Here is a 7,341-nt window from a genome sequence, read left to right as displayed (position 1 = left end):
GCATGATTAGGGGAAGGAATAAAAAGGACTTTATTCCTTCTTTTTAAATATAACTGACCTGTGCAAAGTGAATGCTAGAATGTGAATGTTCAGCTTTAAGTTTTCAAACGTTATCCTGAAGTTATTACAAATGTGCTTTGTACCAAACACTGCGGTCAGTACGTGCTGATTCAGCTGGAGCAGGGGTGAATGGAGCCGTGTGCTCCTTCTCCATCCCAGATCCAATTCTGTCTGTGCAAATATGAGCTCACCCTCCACTGGAGGCTTTTTCCACCGCATTTCAGTGGTTCCTCAGTATTCTCTACAAAGACACTTTCAAGCTGCATCAGTAATTTTTAATATTACCACATGTCAATCAACAAAAGATTATTACCCATTTACTCTAATACTCCTAAAAAGAGGATACTGATTGAACTTGACAACATTTAAGTAGAACCTTAATTTGTAAAATTAGCAAAAGAAGAGAATAAAAAGCCATCAATTAGCAGAAATGTAGGTAATCACATAAAAGATTAGCAAAGACACAGGTTGGGTAGGGCATGAAATGAGCGAGGACAATGCAAAACTTGTCTGGTAAGCAAATTCTCACCCTCCTTGTTCCTCCACCTTCTTAATAGACATTAAAAGCACTTAATTAAAACCAGTAAAGAAATTATAGCAAGGAAAAAATGGAGTGCACCAGATATAATTAGCATTGTAAGTGCCTTGGAAAGCCTGCCTAGAATAGTTTTTTCCAAGCTTGTCAAGTTTCAGAGCTCACAAATCTCGTCACGCGGCTCAACTCAGTTCTTGCTCTCCCATCCCCCATTCTGTTCTTCTCAGCCTCCTGAGAATGCATGTATTTCCATATGCTTATTGTGTGTCTCATAAAATGCATTGCCTCTATATGAAAAATGTATGAGACACATCATACTGTGCAAAACAATATCTCCAAATTGGCCAATTATATTTTGTGCAAGTTCAGAATTGTTCATGATGTTTCTGATACACTGCGCTCCTGGCTGTGGGAACTGTGTTCTGCACAGTTAAAACAGAGGACTTGATAGCTTAATTGTGCTTAATGAAAGAAAAGGTGCTTAAAAATAACATGGAGAGTGATGCCAGTGTTTTTAAGGGTCTGCTTTAGCATTTACAAATTACATAACCCTTTTGAGAAAGAGGGAAGTATATAATTTTTAAACTGCTTGAAGTGGCTAGTGCTCTTTCTCCCCTGTCTTTCCAAAATAGGAAGTAAACCCCTCATCCAATATTTCCACTTCTTCTTATCTGCTGCTATATTTATCCCCAGGTGGCTATTCCTCTTTTGGACCCATCCTTGCTGTCTGGTCTCCATATGTTAATCTCAGCCATCCACTTAGCCCATGGACCTGCTTCCTGTGTCTTTTCTTCTGTCTCCTATTATTTAAATACACATTCCTTATTAACTCTTTTCCTTCTGATGCTTGCATCACATTGCCTTTGTCAGACTTTATCTTATCTTTTATTTATTTCTTATCATAACTCTTCTGGCTTTTTCCCAACTGTTCTCTGAAGTCATCTCGCTCCAAAGCTATCACTGAATTGCACACTTATGTGTTGTTGATCGGAATGTTTTGTAAAACCTTCTGGTAACAAAGAAGAATTGCATGATCTTTTCAGAAAAGTATTCTCCTTGCAGTAATCTTATTAATACATTAGGAAATGTCCTTTCTCCATTCTGACTGAAGATCGCCCAAGCGAAATTTGTATGAATACAGCAATAAATACTTCTGTGAAACATAAAGAACTTTGAAAGTTATTCTCTTGCAACAATGGTTACTAAGATAAATTTAAACTCTCCTTTTGAGGAGTCCTTAAAAATAGAAAACCTTCTCGAACTCCATTCACAGGGATAACTTCCTTCTCTCCACTCCAGAGTATTTATAATCTGAGCCACTCAACTCAACAGCTAATTACATACTGCCTTATATCATTATCTGATTATTTTGTGGATATATAGCTTTTCTCTGTGGTTAAATTATAAGCTCTTTGGCACAACGGTTTTGTCTCTATTTATATCACCTTGTAGCTAGTGATCTGTAAATACTCTGACTTAATCCGAATACATTCATGATGGATGATGGTTTAATGAATAGTGTCCTAGTTTAAGAAAAGAAACCATGGAACAGAGACAAAAATTTCTCAAGGTTCCTTCCAGTTTTATGATATTTTCACCTTCTAGCTCTTTTGTGAATTTCTCTCAAAATTACATGCCAGTATACTTTGCTGGTTTCTTCTCTTTCTTACGCCTCACTCCGCTCCCTTCAAACAGGGTTTTGTGATAAATCTTCAGTAGAAACAAGTCAAATTCAGATGCCACTCAGTCAACTACGAGAACCGTTTTTCAAGAAAATGCTTCTGCTTACACTGAAATGTTTGGAATAAACAGTCCAGTGAATTCTGTGGTTCAATGTTTTGAGACAGTGTTTTCCAAAATATGTTCCACAAGAAGTGAATGAATGTTACACATGAAGTTTCCCATAGCAAAATTAAGTTTGGAAAAACTGATCGAAACAATGTTAAGGGAGTTTCTTTTGCGACAGGATTGATCGAATCCTTTATGTGAAATGTATCACAGAGAATCTCAAAGAAGCAACACAGTATGTAACCACAAAACTTTTCTCAGCAAACTAGTCCCCAGAAGACATTTTGAGAAATGTTACATGACTGAACGGCTGAATAAAATAATTTTTGAATAAACTAGTTAATTGGCATCCTTCCGTTTCTAATGGGATGTGTATGTCTGGACAACACATGCTCCAACCAAACTTTCACTGCCACTTCCAACTCACCAGGCCCTTCAATTGATTTTATTTGTTAAAATTTCTCTATGGTAGCTGTTAACCTGTCATACCTGTTGGACATAAAGATACATGACAGGCATTGGGGGAAAAAATCAATATTTCATAAGTACTTTAGTGGTAGCAAGCGCATTTTCTATTTCTTTTTTATCTCTATTCGCAAGATAGACCTAGGCAATTGGTTCTGTATCTAGAAAGATAATCAGGACTGTGAGGGGAAAGGGGCTATGTCATGTGATGAAAACCTGAAGGAGAACTGGGATTGCAAAACTGTCTTCAAATACCTCAAATGGATAAGGCTTATTCTGTTTCACTCCAAAGAACTGAACTACAATGGATGACGGTAACCGAGAGATAATTAAGTTCAGTATAAAGAAGAATCTGTAGCCCTACAGCTGTCCAAAAATCAAATAAAGGTTATAAGCTTTTGATGATTACTTTTTGACAATGCTACGGAGTGGATTCTTATTTTTGGAAAACACTGATCATCTAAAATGAAATAGAGAATTATTCATGTCAGTAATGACTGCATTACCGATCATATATGATCTGCTTTACCAATAAAAAACAAAGAGATTTAAAGAAATACTATGCTTTAATTATAATTTATAACTACAGCAAAGCAACTTTCATAGAGTACGAGCTCAGCAAGTAGGGCTGTTCTTGAATTGCTAGCTTTTTGTACTAATTTCTTCACTACAATTCTTAGCCAAGTCTACTCTCACTGGTTTAAATAGCTTTTATCTGACAGACTTCAAGGTGCGCTCCAGTTTTAAATTTCTATTGGTTCTCTGACTCCTAACTGTATTTCCAGGGAATGCATTTCCCCTGAGAAGTCTCTGGCAAAGTTAACACAAAAACCATGCGTGTTGATTCTATGCTGCTCCCCTACGTCTTCTGCAGAAGTTTCCCTCCTGCTTCCATGTCTGTTCTCCAGCCCTGCCGGGACGCCAGGCCCCTCACCCACCCACTCCTCACCCCCCACCCCTAGCTCCCTCTCTTCTCATTCCTCCTTGCCCAGTGTCCTTCTGAGTGGAAGCTCCACCACGGCAGGAATTCCAATGAAAAACTGTCAACAGAGAGTGAGGGAGATTAAAACACCCTCACCTTGCCATGGGGCTCTCCCTGCTCTCCTCTAAAGGCAGTGTCATCTGCGCAAAGATCCAGTTACTTACAGAATCAGTACCATGACCTTAGTGACACCTCAGTCACACACGTCACAAAAAAAAAAAAAAAATGCAGAGACTAAGAAATCATTTAATTTTTAACCTGTATTGAACTCATTATATTCCAGGCTAAATGGATTAATGTGCTATCTTAAGCACTTTACCAGAAGTAGTTAGTTAGTTATTATTGAAGTGTAGTTGACACACACTCTTACATTAGTTTCAGGCATACAATACAGTGATTTGACAAGTTCCTACGTTATGCCGTGCTCCCCACAAGGATAGCTGCCATCTGTCATCATACAATGCTATTATACTACCACTAAATTCCCTGTGTTGTGCCCTTCACCCCTGTGACTTAGTTATTCTACAACTGAAAGCCTGTATCTCCCATTCCCCTTCACTCAGTTTGCCCTCCTGCCCAGCCTCCTCTCCTCCAGCAACCATTAGTTTGTTCTCTGCAGTTATGGGTCTGTTTCAGCTTTTTGTTTTGACTCAGAAGTATTTAAAACCAAATTTTAAACTAAAATTTCTCTATAATTATTGATGAATAAGTTACACTTTAATTGATGTCTCACTCTTCCCAAGCTTACCCATATATTTTGCATAGAACCCATAAAAAAGTGTAAATTTTGCAACTAAATTAAAATAACCCATTATTAAAGATCAAAACAGGATTCACTATATATATACATAACAAGAAATAGGGTGTGCCTCAAATTACCATTTTCTATTTCATATATATTAAAAAGCTCCTCAAATATCCTAAAGCAATGTCAAACTAATAAATGTGTTGGATATCTAGTGTTATCAGCAGATATTATAAATCAAAGGCAATGTGTTAAAGGGAATTATAAAAGAAATATTTCTAAAAGAGATTGATGTTTAGAATGAGATGCCTGGAGCATAACCAGGCTTCTTTTTTCAATCCAGATATTTTGATCCTTAAAGTGAGTTGTGATAAGAGTTTTTATACTTATATGCTCAAATAATAACCTCCTATATTACTCAAACATCTACTGTCAGAACTATAATAATTACAGATCATTTTTTTAAAGCTTGAAAATTGTATGAAGTCTGTGTCTTCCCAAAAGTAAACGTCTAGCATAAACCCACTCTGGAATGATTTAGTATCAGTTGCAAGATTGCATACCTCTTTTGCTATTTCATTATTCAAGGAGATCTCTCCTAACATTCTTTCTAAAATTGACACTTTAAAATAAATTTCTTCCACTTCTGACCAAGATGAAGTAAGAAGGATTGGACTTACCCTGCTACTTACTTAAAGCAATCAGAAGAAAAAGAAAAAAAAAATATGAAACAATGGTTGTCAAGAAACTGGACATCAGAGCAGAGCTGGAAAACAAATGAGGCGAGGACTACAATTGCCCCAACTTACTTACTTCCTTGAGGGAGTTTCCAAAAAGTGGTAAAGAAAAATGGGGGAGGGGCGCCTGGGTGGCACAGCGGTTAAGCATCTGCCTTCGGCTCAGGGCGTGATCCTGGAGTTAAGGGATCGAGCCCCACATCAGGCTCCTCCGCTATGAGCCTGCTTCTTCCTCTCCCACTCCCCCTGCTTGTGTTCCCTCTGTCGCTGGCTGTCTATCTCTGTCGAATAAATAAATAAAATCTTTAAAAAAAAAAAAAAGAAAAATGGGGGAAAAATAGGCAGAGGCTGGTGGACTACTTGGGTGGAGGAGACAAAGTAGATTGTCCATGGAGGAGAGAGTTGTACAGGAAGGAACTCTAGAGAGCCCCAGAAGTCACCTTCAGTCAGCAGTCCACTAATTAGCAAAAATGTGTGAAAAAACTACTTGAGGCCAAGGCAAGAACTATCCAAGGGATCAGGATTACGCAGCACTTACACAGAGCAAGAAGTAATACCTGCTCCCGCTAGCCAGACTGGAAAACTTTCTTTTCACAGAGCACTGAGTTCTCAGAAGGGACGTTGAATCAGCAGTGGGGAATGGTGAGTCCTAGATAAAACACTGTTCTGGTCCCAGCTAACAAATCCTAAAAACAAGACCCAAAAGGACTAACTGATTACAAGTAATTAAATTATACCCCAGAACAAAGCTGAAGACTCTTTATAAGAATACAAAAGTATCTAGTACCCAAAAAAGCAAAATTTATAATGTTTGCCATCCAATCAGAGATTATCAGGCATGCAAAGAAGCAGTAATATATGACCCATAATGAGGAAAAAAATCAATCAATCAGAAAACTGACTGAGAACTGATGCACAGGTTAGAACGAGTACATGAAAACATTTTAGAAGTTATTATGTTCAGAAAGTTAGGTAGAGATACAGATGATTAAAAGACCCAAATAAAGGGGCGCCTGGGTGGCACAGCAGTTAAGCGTCTGCCTTCGGCTCAGGGCGTGACCCCGGCGTTATGGGATCGAGCCCCACATCAGGCTCCTCCGCTATGAGCCTGCTTCTTCCTCTCCCACTCCCCCTGCTTGTGTTCCCCCTCTCGCTGGCTGTCTCTATCTCTGTCAGATAAATAAATAAAATCTAAATAAATAAATAAATGACCCAAATAGGAATATGAGAATATCCAGCATCCAACAATGTAAATTTCATAATATCTTTCATCCAATTAAAAATTACCAAACATGGAAAGAAGCAGGAAATTGTGACCCATAACGAAGAAAAAACTGAATTAATTGATATCAACAATAACTGACACAGATGTAGAGTTAGCAGATAAGAACAATGAGAACTATTATAACTTGATTCCATATGTTCAAAATTAAGTCATAGAAGACTTTTAAAAAGGCACAAATTAAACTTCTAAAGATGAAAACTACCGTCTGATGTGAACAGCACCCTGGATGGGATGACTAGCAGGCCAGACATTGCAAAAGACAAGGTTAGTGAACATGAACATATTGTAACAGACACTATCCAAAATGAAACAAAAAACAGAATTAAAAAAAAAAAAAGGAAAAGAGCATTAGGGATGTTGAGAAATTCTGAAGCAGTCAAATATGTATGTAATGAGATTCCTCAAGAATAAGTACGATAGAGGGGACAGAAAAATCCTTGAAAAACATATAGCCAAGAATTTTCCAAACTTGATGAAAACCATAAACCCACAGATCCAAGAAACACAGATCCTAAGCACAATTTCTTCAACCAGGTTAAGAATATTTATAAAAATACAAGAGTATCCATAGAGAAAACCATACCAAAGTATATCATCATTAAATTGTTCAAAACCAGTGATAGAATACCTTAAAAGCGTTCAGAGAAAAAAAGGCATGTTACAGGCAGAGGAACCTAAATAAGAAGTCCAACTCACTGGAAACAATGCAAATAAGAGGATAGTTGAGAAATATCTTTAAAATAC

Source organism: Ursus arctos, unplaced genomic scaffold (assembly GCF_023065955.2).
Source record: "Ursus arctos isolate Adak ecotype North America unplaced genomic scaffold, UrsArc2.0 scaffold_26, whole genome shotgun sequence".
NCBI lineage: Eukaryota > Metazoa > Chordata > Mammalia > Carnivora > Ursidae > Ursus > Ursus arctos.
This window is presented reverse-complemented; position numbering follows the sequence as displayed.